Source organism: Schistocerca gregaria, unplaced genomic scaffold, assembly GCF_023897955.1.
Source record: "Schistocerca gregaria isolate iqSchGreg1 unplaced genomic scaffold, iqSchGreg1.2 ptg000049l, whole genome shotgun sequence".
Classification (NCBI taxonomy): Eukaryota; Metazoa; Arthropoda; class Insecta; order Orthoptera; family Acrididae; genus Schistocerca; species Schistocerca gregaria.
The window spans coordinates 1,028,938-1,042,655 of NW_026061705.1; positions in this window are offsets into that span (position 1 = coordinate 1,028,938).

Sequence of the window (13,718 nt, forward strand, 5' to 3'; positions counted from 1 at the left end):
CACTTTTCACATTCTCCCCTGCAACTCGGCTGCTAGTCCTCCTTTCATGCAGAATCTTAAGGTCCTAGCTCATGTCCAAGGCACCAAAGCCAGCTAAAAAGTCAATAATCGATACCTAAAACTTGAATTGTACTACTTCTTACTGGCTATTACATCAACTTAGAAGCTTCATCTGTGTTCTACTATGGTGCTTTTAGTGTCTCCGCATACCGCAGCTCGCGACAAAGCTTTCCAGACGATAAGTACAACCGTTTCAGAGAGAAGAGCAGCCAATGTGACGATCTGGCTTTAAGTCGATTCGATAACAAATGACGAAAACGGACGGATTTCTCAGGTTTTTACTACATATGAACACTTTTCACATTGTCCCGTGCAACTCGGCTGCTAGTCCTCCTTTTATGCAGAATCTTAAGGTCCTAGCTCATGTCCAACGCACCAAAGCCAGCTAAAAAATCAATAATCGATACCTAAAACCTGAATTGTACTACTTCTTACTGGCTATTACATCAACTTAGAAGCTTCATCTGTGTTCTACTATGGTGCTTTTAGAGTCTCCGCATACCGCAGCACGCGACATAGCTTTGCAGACGATAAGTACAACCGTTTCACAGAGAAGAGCGGCCAATGTGACGATCTGGCTTTAAGTCGATTCGACAACAAATGACGAAAACAGACGGATTTCTCATGTTTTTACTACATATGAACACTTTTCACATTCTCCCGTGCAACTTGGCTGCTAGTCCTCCTTTCATGCAGAATCTTAAGGTCCTAGCTCATGTCCAATTCACCAAAGCCAGCTAAGAAGTAAATAATCGATACCTAAAACTTGAATTGTACTACTTCTTACTGGCTATTACTTCAACTTAGAAGCTTCATCTGTGTTCTACTATGGTGCTTTTAGTGTCTCCGCATACCGCATCACGCGACATAGCTTTGCAGGCGATAAGTACAACCGTTGCAGAGAGAAGAGCGGCCAATGTGACGATCTGGCTTTAAGTCGATTCGATAACAAATGACGAAAACGGACGGATTTCTCAGGTTTTTACTACATATGAACACTTTTCACATTCTCCTATCCAACGCGGCTGCTAGTCCTCCTTTCATGCAGAATCTTAATGTCCTAGCTCATGTGCAAGGCACCAAAGCCAGCTAAAAAGTCAATAATCGATACCTAAAACTTGAATTGTACTACTTCTTACTGGCTATTACATCATCATAGAAGCTTCATCTGTGTTTTACTATGGTGCTTTTAGTGTCTCCGCATACCGCAGCACTCGACATAGCTTTGCAGACGATAAGTACAACCGTTTCAGAGAGAAGAGCGGCAAATGTGACGATCTGGCTTTAAGTCGATTCGATAACAAATGACGAAAACGGACGGATATCTCAGGTTTCTACTACATATGAACACATTTCACATTCTCCCGTGCAACGCGGCTGCTAGTCCTCCTTTCATGCAGAATCTTAAGGTCCTAGCTCATGTCCAAGGCACCAAAGGCAGCTAAAAAGTCAATAATCGATACCTAAAACTTGAATTTTACTACTTCTTACTGGCTATTACATCAACTTAGAAGCTTCATCTGTGTTCTACCATGGTGCTTTTAGTGTCTCAGCACACCGCAGCACGCGACATAGCTTTGCAGACGATAAGTACAACCGTTTCAGAGAAAAGAGGGGCCAATGTGACGATCTGGCTGTAAGTCGATTCGATAACAAATGACGAAAACGGACGGATTTCTCAGGTTTTTACTACATATGAACACTTTTCACATTCTCCCGTGCAACTCGGCTGCTAGTCCTCCTTTCATGCAGAATCTTAAGGTCCTAGCTCATGTCCAAGGCACCAAAGCCAGCTAAAAAGTCAATAATCGATACCTAAAACTGGAATTGTACTACTTCTTACTGGCTATCACATCAACTTAGAAGCTTCATCTGTGTTCTACTATGGTGCTTTTAGTGTCTCCGCATACCGCAGCACGCGACATAGCTCTGCAGACGATAAGTACAACCGTTTCAGACAGAAGAGCGGCCAATGTGACGATCTGGCTTTAAGTCGATTCGATAACAAATGACGAAAACGGACGGATTTCTCAGGTTTTTACTACATATGAACACTTTTCACATTGTCCCGTGCAACTCGGCTGCTAGTCCGCCTTTTGATGCAGAATCTTAAGGTCGTAGCTCATGTCCAAGGCACCAAAGAAAGCTAAAAAATCAATAATCGATACCTAAAACTTGAATTGTACTACTTCTTACTGGCTATTACATCAACTTAGAAGCTTCATCTGTGTTCTACTATGGTGCTTTTAGTGTCTCCGCATACCGCATCACGCGACATAGCTTTGAAGACGATAAGTACAACCGTTTCAGAGAGAAGAGCGGCCAATGTGACGATCTGGCTTTAAGTCGATTCGATAACAAATGACGAAAACGGACGGATTTCTCAGGTTTTTACTACATATGAATACTTTTCACATTCTCCCGTGCAACTCGGCTGCTAGTCCTCCTTTCATGCAGAATCTTAAGGTCCTAGCTCATGTCCAAGGCACCAAAGCCAGCTAAAAAGTCAATAATCGAAACCTAAAACTTGAATTGTACTACTTCTTACTGGCTATTACATCAACTTAGAAGCTTCATCTGTGTTCTACTATGGTGCGTTTAGTGTCTCTGCATACCGCATCACGCGACATAGCTTTGCAGGCGATAAGTACAACCGTTTCAGAGAGAAGAGCGGCCAATGTGACGATCTGGCTTTAAGTCGATTCGATAACAAATGACGAAAACGGACGGATTTCTCAGGTTTTTACTACATATGAACACTTTTCACATTCTCCCATCCAACGCGGCTGCTAGTCCTCCTTTCATGCAGAATCTTAAGGTCCTGCTCATGTCCAAGGCATCAAAGCCACCTAAAAAATCAATAATCGATACCTAAAACTTGAATTGTACTACTTCTTACTGGCTATTACATCAACTTAGAAGCTTCATCTGTGTTCTACTATGGTGCTTTTAGTGTCTCCGCATACCGCAGCACGCGACAAAGCTTTCCAGACGATAAGTACAACCGTTTCACAGAGAAGAGCGGCCAATGTGACGATCTGGCTTTAATTCGATTCGATAACAAATGACGAAAACGGACGGATTTCTCAGGTTTTTACTACATATGAATACTTTTCACATTCTCCCTTGCAACTCGGCTGCTAGTCCTCCATTCATGCAGAATCTTAAGGTCCTAGCTCATGTCCAAGGCACCAAAGCCAGCTAAAAAGTCAATAATCGATACCTAATACTTGAATTGTACTACTTCTTACTTTCTATTACATCAACTTAGAAGCTTCATCTGTGTTCTACTATGGTGCTTTTAGAGTCTCCGCATACCGCAGCACGCGACATAGCTTTGCAGACGATAAGTACAACCGTTTCAGAGAGAAGAGCGGCCAATGTGACGATCTGGCTTTAAGTCGATTCGATAACAAATGACGAAAACGGACGGATTTCTCAGGTTTTTAATACATATGAACACTTTTCACATTCTCCTATCCAACGCGGCTGCTAGTCCTCCTTTCATGCAGAATCTTAAGGTCCTAGCTCATGTCCAAGGCACCAAAGCCAGCTAAAAAGTCAATAATCGATACCTAAAACTTGAATTGTACTACTTCTTACTGGCTATTACATCATCATAGAACCTTCATCTGTGTTCTACTATGGTGCTTTTAGTGTCTCCGCACACCGCAGCACGATACATAGCTTTGCAGACGATAAGTACAACCGTTTCAGAGAGAAGAGCGGCCAATGTGACGATCTGGCTTTAAGTCGATTCGATAACAAATGACGAAAACGGACGGATTTCTCAGGTTTTTACTACTTATGAACACTTTTCACATTCACCCGTGCAACTCGGCTGCTAGTCCTCCTTTTGATGCAGAATCTTAAGGTCGGAGCTCATGTCCAAGGCACCAAAGCCAGCTAAAAAATCAATAATCGATACCTAAAACTTGAATTGTACTACTTCTTACTGGCTATTACATCAACTTAGAAGCTTCATCTGTGTTCTACTATGGCGCTTTTAGTGTCTCCGCATACCGCAGCACGCGACATAGCTTTGAAGACGATAAGTACAACCGTTTAAGAGAGAAGAGCGGCCAATGTGACGATCTGGCTTTAAGTCAATTCGATAACAAATGACGAAAACGGATTTCTCAGGTTTTTACTACATATGAATACTTTTCACATTCTCCCGTGCAATTCGGCTGCTAGTCCTCCTTTAATGCAGAATCTTAAGGTCCTAGCTCATGTCCAAGGCACCAAAGCCAGCTAAAAAGTCAATAATCGATACCTAAAACTTGAATTGTACTACTTCTTACTGGCTATTACATCAACTTAGAAGCTTCATCTGCGTTCTACTATGGTGCTTTTAGTGTCTCCGCATACCGCATCACGCGACATAGCTTTGCAGGCGATAAGTACAACAGTATTCAGAGAGAAGAGCTGCCAAAGTGACGATCTGGCTTTAAGTCGATTCGATAACAAATGACGAAAACGGACGGATTTCTCAGGTTTTTACTACATATGAACACTTTTCACATTCTCCCATCACACGCGGCTGCTAGTCCTCCTTCCATGCAGAATCTTAAGGTCCTAGCTCATGTCCAAGGCACCAAAGCCAGCTAAAAAGTCAATAATCGATACCTAAAACTTGAATTGTACTATTTCTCACTGGCTATTACATCATCATAGAAGCTTCATCTGTGTTCTACTATGGTGCCTTTAGTGTCTCCGCATACCGCAGCACGCGACATAGCTTTGCAGACGATAAGTACAATCGTTTCAGAGAGAAGAGCGGCCAATGTGACGATCTGGCTTTAAGTCGATTCGATAACAAATGACGAAAACGGACGGATTTCTCAGGTTTTTACTACATATGAACACTTTTCACATTGTCCCGTGCTACTCGGCTGCTAGTCCTCATTTTGATGCAGAATCTTAAGGTCCTAGCTCATGTCCAAGGCACCAAAGCCAGCTAAAAAATCAATAATCGATACCTAAAACTTGAATTGTACTACTTCTTACTGGCTATTACATCAACTTAGAAGCTTCATCTGTGTTCTACTATGGTGCTTTTAGTGTCTCCGCATACCGCAGCATGCGACATAGCTTTGAAGACGATAAGTACAACCGTTTCAGAGAGAAGAGCGGACAATGTGACGATCTGGCTTTAAGTCGATTCGATAACAAATGACGAAAACGGACGGATTTCTCAGGTTTTTACTACATATGAATACTTTTCACATTCTCCCTTGCAACTCGGCTGCTAGTCCTCCATTCATGCAGAATCTTAAGGTCCTAGCTCATGTCCAAGGCACCAAAGCCAGCTAAAAAGTCAATAATCGATACCTAAAACTTGAATTGTACTACTTCTTACTGGCTATTACATCATCATAGAACCTTCATCTGTGTTCTACTATGGTGCTTTTAGTGTCTCCGTACACCGCAGCACGATACATAGCTTTGCAGACGATAAGTACAACCGTTTCAGAGAGAAGAGCGGCCAATGTGACGATCTGGCTTTAAGTCGATTCGATAACAAATGACGAAAACGGACGGATTTCTCAGGTTTTTACTACATATGAACACTTTTCACATTCACCCGTGCAACTCGGCTGCTAGTCCTCCTTTTGATGCAGAATCTTAAGGTCGGAGCTAATGTCCAAGGCACCAAAGCCAGCTAAAAAATCAATAATCGATACCTAAAACTTGAATTGTACTACTTCTTACTGGCTATTACATCAACTTAGAAGCTTCATCTGTGTTCTACTATGGCGCTTTTAGTGTCTCCGCATACCGCAGCACGCGACATAGCTTTGAAGACGATAAGTACAACCGTTTAAGAGAGAAGAGCGGCCAATGTGACGATCTGGCTTTAAGTCGATTCGATAACAAATGACGAAAACGGACGGATTTCTCAGGTTTTTACTACATATGAATACTTTTCACATTCTCCCGTGCAATTCGGCTGCTAGTCCTCCTTTAATGCCGAATCTTAAGGTCCTAGCTCATGTCCAAGGCACCAAAGCCAGCTAAAAAGTCAATAATCGATACCTAAAACTTGAATTGTACTACTTCTTACTGGCTATTACATCAACTTAGAAGCTTCATCTGCGTTCTACTATGGTGCTTTTAGAGTTTCCGCATACCGCAGCACGCGACATAGCTTTGCAGACGATAAGTACATCCGTTTCAGAGAGAAGAGCGGCCAATGTGACGATCTGGCTTTAAGTCGATTCGATAACAAATGACGAAAACGGACGGATTTCTCAGGTTTTTACTACATATGAACACTTTTCACATTGTCCCGTGCTACTCGGCTGCTAGTCCTCATTTTGATGCAGAATCTTAAGGTCCTAGCTCATGTCCAAGGCACCAAAGCCAGCTAAAAAATCAATAATCGATACCTAAAACTTGAATTGTACTACTTCTTACTGGCTATTACATCAACTTAGAAGCTTCATCTGTGTTCTACTATGGTGCTTTTAGTGTCTCCGCATACCGCAGCATGCGACATAGCTTTGAAGACGATAAGTACAACCGTTTCAGAGAGAAGAGCGGACAATGTGACGATCTGGCTTTAAGTCGATTCGATAACAAATGACGAAAACGGACGGATTTCTCAGGTTTTTACTACATATGAATACTTTTCACATTCTCCCTTGCAACTCGGCTGCTAGTCCTCCATTCATGCAGAATCTTAAGGTCCTAGCTCATGTCCAAGGCACCAAAGCCAGCTAAAAAGTCAATAATCGATACCTAATACTTGAATTGTACTACTTCTTACTGGCTATTACATCAACTTAGAAGCTTCATCTGTGTTCTACCATGGTGCTTTTAGTGTCTCCGCACACCGCAGCACGCGACATAGCTTTGCAGACGATAAGTACAACCGTTTCAGAGAAAAGAGGGGCCAATGTGACGATCTGGCTGTTAGTCGATTCGATAACAAATGACGAAAACGGACGGATTTCTCAGGTTTTTACTACATATGAACACTTTTCACATTCTCCCGTACAACGCGGCTGCTAGTCCTCCTTTCATGCAGAATCTTAAGGTCCTAGCTCATGTCCAAGGCACCAAAGCCAGCTAAAAAGTCAATAATCGATACCTAAAACTTGAATTGTACTACTTCTTACTGGCTATCACATCAACTTAGAAGCTTCATCTGTGTTCTACTGTGGTGCTTTTAGTGTCTCCGCATACCGCAGCACGCGACATAGCTTTGCAGACGATAAGTACAACCGTTTCAGACAGAAGAGCGGCTAATGTGACGATCTGGCTTTAAGTCGATTCGATAACAAATGACGAAAACGGACGGATTTCTCAGGTTTTTACTACATGTGAACACTTTTCACATTGTCCCGTGCAACTCGGCTGCTAGTCCTCCTTTTGATGCAGACTCTTAAGGTCCTAGCTCATGTCCAAGGCACCAAAGCCAGCTAAAAAATCAATAATCGATAACTAAAACTTGAATTGTACTACTTCTTACTGGTTATTACATCAACTTAGAAGCTTCATCTGTGTTCTAATATGGTGCTTTTAGTGTCTCCGCATACCGCAGCACGCGACATAGCTTTGAAGACGATAAGTACAACCGTTTCAGAGAGAAGAGCGGCCAATGTGACGATCTGGCTTTAAGTCGATTCGATAACAAATGACGTAAACGCACGGAATTCTCAGGTTTTTACTACATATGAACACTTTTCACAATCTCCCGTGCAACTCGGCTGCTAATCCTCCTTTCATGCAGATTCTTAAGGTCCTAGCTCATGTCCAAGGCATCAAAGCCAGCTAAAAAGTCAATAATCAATACCTAAAACTTGAATTGTATTACTTCTTACTGGCTATTACATCAAATTAGAAGCTTCATCTGTGTTCTACTGCGGCGGTTTTAGTGTCTCCGCCTACCGCAGCATACGACATAGCTTTGCAGACGATAAGTACAACCGTTTCAGAGAGAAGAGCGGCCAATGTGTCGACCTGGCTTTAAGTCGATTCGATAACAAATGACGAAAACGGACGGATTTCTCAGGTTTTTACTACATATGAACACTTTTCACATTCTCCCGTGCAACTCGGATGCTAGTCCTCCTTTCATGCAGAATCTTAAGGTCCTAGCTCATGTCCAAGCCACCAAAGCCAGCTAAAAAGTCAATAGTCGATACATAAAACTTGAATTGTACTACTTCTTACTGGCTATTACATCAACTTAGAAGCTTCATCTGTGTTCTACTATATTGCTTTTAGTGTCTCCGCATACCGCATCACGCGACATAGCTTTGCAGACGATAAGTACAACCGTTTCAGAGAGAAGAGCGGCCAATGTGACGATCTGGCTTTAAGTCGATTCGATAACAAATGACGAAAACGGACGGATTTCTCAGGTTTTTACTACATATGAACACTTTTCACATTCTCCCGTGCAACTCGGCTGCTATTCCTCCTTTCATGCAGAATCTTAAGGTAATAGCTCATGTCCAAGGCACCAAAGCCAGCTAAAAAGTCAATAATCAGTACCTAAAACTTGAATTGTACTACTTCTTACTGGCTATTACATCGACTTAGAAGCTTCATCTGTGTTCTACTATGGTGATTTTATTGTCTCTGCATACCGCAGCACGCGACATAGCTTTGCAGACGATAAGTACTACCGTTTCAGAGAGAAGAGCGGCCAAGTGACGATCGGGCTTTAAGTCGATTCGATAACAAATGAGGAAAAGGGACGGATTTCTCAGGTTTCAACTACATATGAACACATTCCACATTCTCCCGTGCAACGCGGCTGCTAGTCCTCCTTTCATGCAGAATCTTAAGGCACTAGCTCATGTCCAAGGCACCAAAGCCAGCTAAAAAGTCAATAATCGATACCTAAAACTTGAATTTACTACTTCTTACTGGCTATTACATCAACTTAGAAGCTTCATCTGTGTTCTACTATGGTGCTTTTAGTGTCTCCGCATACCGCAGCACGCGACATAGCTTTGCAGACGATAAGTACAGGCGGTTCAGAGAGAAGAGCGGCCAATGTGACGATCTGGCTTTAAGTCGATTCGATAACAAATGACGAAAACGGACGGATTTCTCAGGTTTTTACTACATATGAACACTTTTCACATTCTCCCGTGCAACTCGGCTGCTAATCCTCCTTTCATGCAGATTCTTAAGGTCCTACCTCATGTCCAAGGCATCAAAGCCAGCTTAAAAGTCAATAATCAATACCTAAAACTTGAATTGTACTACTTCTTACTGGCTATTACATCAAATTAGAAGCTTCATCTGTGTTCTACTGTGGTGGTGTTAGTGTCTCCGCCTACCGCAGCATACGACATAGCTTTGCAGACGATAAGTACAACCGTTTCAGAGAGAAGAGCGGCCAATATGACGATCTGGCTTTAAGTCGATTCGATAACAAATGACGAAAACGGACGGATTTCCCAGGTTTTTACTACATATGAACACTTTTCACATTATCCCGTGCAACTCGGCTGCTAGTCCTCCTTTTGATGCAGAATCGTAAGGTCGTAGCTCATGTCCAAGGCACCAAAGCCAGCTAAAAAATCAATAATCGATACCTAAAACTTGAATTGTACTACTTCTTACTGGCTATTACATCAACTTAGAAGCTTCATCTGTGTTCTACTATGGTGCTTTTAGTGTCTCCGCATACCGCAGCACGCGACATAGCTTTGCAGACGATAAGTACAGGCGTTTCAGAGAGAAGAGCGGCCAATGTGACGATCTGGCTTTAAGTCGATTCGATAACAAATGACGAAAACGGACGGATTTCTCAGGTTTTTACTACATATGAACACTTTTCACATTCTCCCGTGCAACTCGGCTGCTAATCCTCCTTTCATGCAGATTCTTAAGGTCCTACCTCATGTCCAAGGCATCAAAGCCAGCTTAAAAGTCAATAATCAATACCTAAAACTTGAATTGTACTACTTCTTACTGGCTATTACATCAAATTAGAAGCTTCATCTGTGTTCTACTGTGGTGGTGTTAGTGTCTCCGCCTACCGCAGCATACGACATAGCTTTGCAGACGATAAGTACAACCGTTTCAGAGAGAAGAGCGGCCAATATGACGATCTGGCTTTAAGTCGATTCGATAACAAATGACGAAAACGGACGGATTTCCCAGGTTTTTACTACATATGAACACTTTTCACATTCTCCCGTGCAACTCGGCTGCTAGTCCTCCTTTCATGCAGAATCTTAAGGTCCTAGCTCATGTCCAAGGCACCAAAGCCAGCTAAAAAGTCAATAATCGATACCTAAAACTTGAATTGTACTACTTCTTACTGGCTATTACATCATCTTAGAAGCTACATCTGTGTTATACTATGGTGCTTTTAGGGTCTCCGAATACCGCAGTACGCGACATAGCTTTGCAGACGATAAATACAACCGTTTCAGAGAGCAGAGCGGCCAATATGACGATTTGGCTTTAAGTCGATTCGATAAAAATGACCAAAACGGACGGATTTCTCAGGTTTTTACTCTATTTGAACACTTTTCACATTCTCCCGTGCAGCTCGGCTGCTTGTCCTCCTTTCATGCAGAATCTTAAGGTCCTAGCTCATGTCCAAGGCACCAAAGCCAGCTAAAAAGTCAATAATCGATACCTAAAACTTGAATTATACTACTTCTTACTGGCTATTACATCAACTTAGAAGCTTCATCTGTGTTCTACTATGGTGCTTTTAGTGTCTCCGCATACCGCAGCACGCGACATAGCTTTGCAGACGATAAGTACAGGCGTTTCAGAGAGAAGAGCGGCCAATGTGACGATCTGGCTTTAAGTCGATTCGATATCAAATGACGAAAACGGACGGATTTCTCAGGTTTTTACTACATATGAACACTTTTCAAATTCTCCCGTGCAATTCGGCTGCTAGTCCTCCTTTCATGCAGAATCTTAAGGTACTAGCTCATGTCCAAGGCACCAAAGCCAGCTAAAAAGTCAATAATCGATACCTAAAACTTGAATTATACTACTTCTTACTGGCTATTACATCAACTTAGAAGCTTCATCTGTGTTCTACCATGGTGCTTTTAGTGTCTCCGCACACCGCAGCACGCGACATAGCTTTGCAGACGATAAGTACAACCGTTTCAGAGAAAAGAGGGGCCAATGTGACGATCTGGCTTTAAGTCGATTCGATAACAAATGACGAAAACGGACGGATTTCTCAGGTTTTTACTACATATGAGCACTTTTCACATTCTCCCGTACAACGCGGCTGCTAGTCCTCCTTTCATGCAGAATCTTAAGGTCCTAGCTCATGTCCATGGCACCAACGCCAGCTAAAAAGTCAATAATCGATACCTAAAACTTGAATTGTACTACTTGTTACTGGCTATCACATCAACTTAGAAGCTTCATCTGTGTTCTACTATGGTGCTTTTAGTGACTCCACATACCGCAGCACGCGACATAGCTTTGCAGACGATAAGTACAACCGTTTCAGACAGAAGAGCGGCCAATGTGACGATCTGGCTTTAAGTCGATTCGATAACAAATGACGAAAACGGACGGATTTCTCAGGTTTTTACTACATATGAACACTTTTCACATTCTCCCGTGCAACTCGGCTGCTAATCCTCCTTTCATGCAGATTCTTAAGGTCCTAGCTCATGTCCAAGGCATCAAAGCCAGCTTAAAAGTCAATAATCAATACCTAAAACTTGAATTGTACTACTTCTTACTGGCTATTACATCAAATTAGAAGCTTCATCTGTGTTCTACTGTGGTGGTGTTAGTGTCTCCGCCTACCGCAGCATACGACATAGCTTTGCAGACGATAAGTACAACCGTTTCAGAGAGAAGAGCGGCCAATATGACGATCTGGCTTTAAGTCGATTCGATAACAAATGACGAAAACGGACGGATTTCCCAGGTTTTTACTACATATGAACACTTTTCACATTCTCCCGTGCAACTCGGCTGCTAGTCCTCCTTTCATGCAGAATCTTAAGGTCGTAGCTCATGTCCAAGGCACCAAAGCCAGCTAAAAAGTCAATAATCGATACCTAAAACTTGAATTGTACTACTTCTTACTGGCTATTACATCATCTTAGAAGCTACATCTGTGTTATACTATGGTGCTTTTAGTGTCTCCGAATACCGCAGTACGCGACATAGCTTTGCAGACGATAAATACAACCGTTTCAGAGAGCAGAGCGGCCAATATGACGATTTGGCTTTAAGTCGATTCGATAAAAATGACCAAAACGGACGGATTTCTCAGGTTTTTACTCTATTTGAACACTTTTCACATTCTCCCGTGCAGCTCGGCTGCTTGTCCTCCTTTCATGCAGAATCTTAAGGTCCTAGCTCATGTCCAAGGCACCAAAGCCAGCTAAAAAGTCAATAATCGATACCTAAACCTTGAATTGTACTACTTCTTACTGGCTATTACATCAACTTAGAAGCTTCATCTGTGTTCTACTATGGTGCTTTTAGTGTCTCCGCATAGCGCAGCACGAGACATAGCATTGCAGACGATAAGTGCAACCGTTTCAGAGAGAAGAGCGGCCAATGTGACAATCTGGCTTTAAGTCGATTCGATATCAAATGATGAAAACGGACGGATTTCTCAGGTTTTTACTACATATGAACACTTTTCAAATTCTCCCGTGCAATTCGGCTGCTAGTCCTCCTTTCATGCAGAATCTTAAGGTCCTAGCTCATGTCCAAGGCATCAAAGCCAGCAAAAAAGTCAATAACCGATACCTAAAACTTGGATTGTACTACTTCTTACTGGCTATTATATCAACATAGAAGCTTTATCTGTGTTCCACTAGGGTGATTTTAGTGTCCCCGAATGCCGCAGCACGCGACATAGCTTTGCAGACGATAAGTACAACCGTTTCAGAGAGAAGAGCGGCCAATGTGACGATCTGGCTTTAAGTCGATTCGATAACAAATGACGAAAACGGACGGATTTCTCAGGTTTTTACTACATATAAACACTTTTCACATTCTCCTGTGTAACTCGGCTGCTAGTCCTCCTTTCATGCAGAATCTTAAGGTCCTAGCTCATGTCCAAGGCACCAAAGCCAGCTAAAAAGTCAATAATCGATACCTAAAACTTGAATTGTACTACTTCTTACTGGCTATTACATCAACTTAGAAGCTTCATGTGTGTTCTACTATGGTGCTTTTAGTGTCTCCGCATACCGCAGCACGCGACATAGCTCTGCACACGATGAGTACAAGCGTTTCAGAGAGAAGAGCGGCCAATGTGACGATCTGGCTTTAAGTCGATTCGATAACAAATGACGAAAACGGACGGATTTCTCAGGTTTTTACTACATATGAACACTTTACACATTCCCCCGTGCAACTCGGCTGCTAGTCCTCCTGCATGTAAAATCTTAAGTTCCTAGCTCATGTCCAAGGCACCAAACAAGGGTAAAAAGTCAATAACCGATTCCTAAAAGTTGAATTGTACTATTTCTTACTGGCTATTACATCATCTTAGAAGCTACATCTGTGTTCTACTATGGTGCTTTTAGTGTCTCCGAATACCGCCGTTCGCGACATAGCTTTGCAGACGATAAGTACAACCGTTTCAGAGAGCAGAGCGGCCAATGTGACGATTTGGCTTTAAGTCGATTCGATAAAAATGACGAAAATAGACGGATTTCTCAGGTTTTTACTCT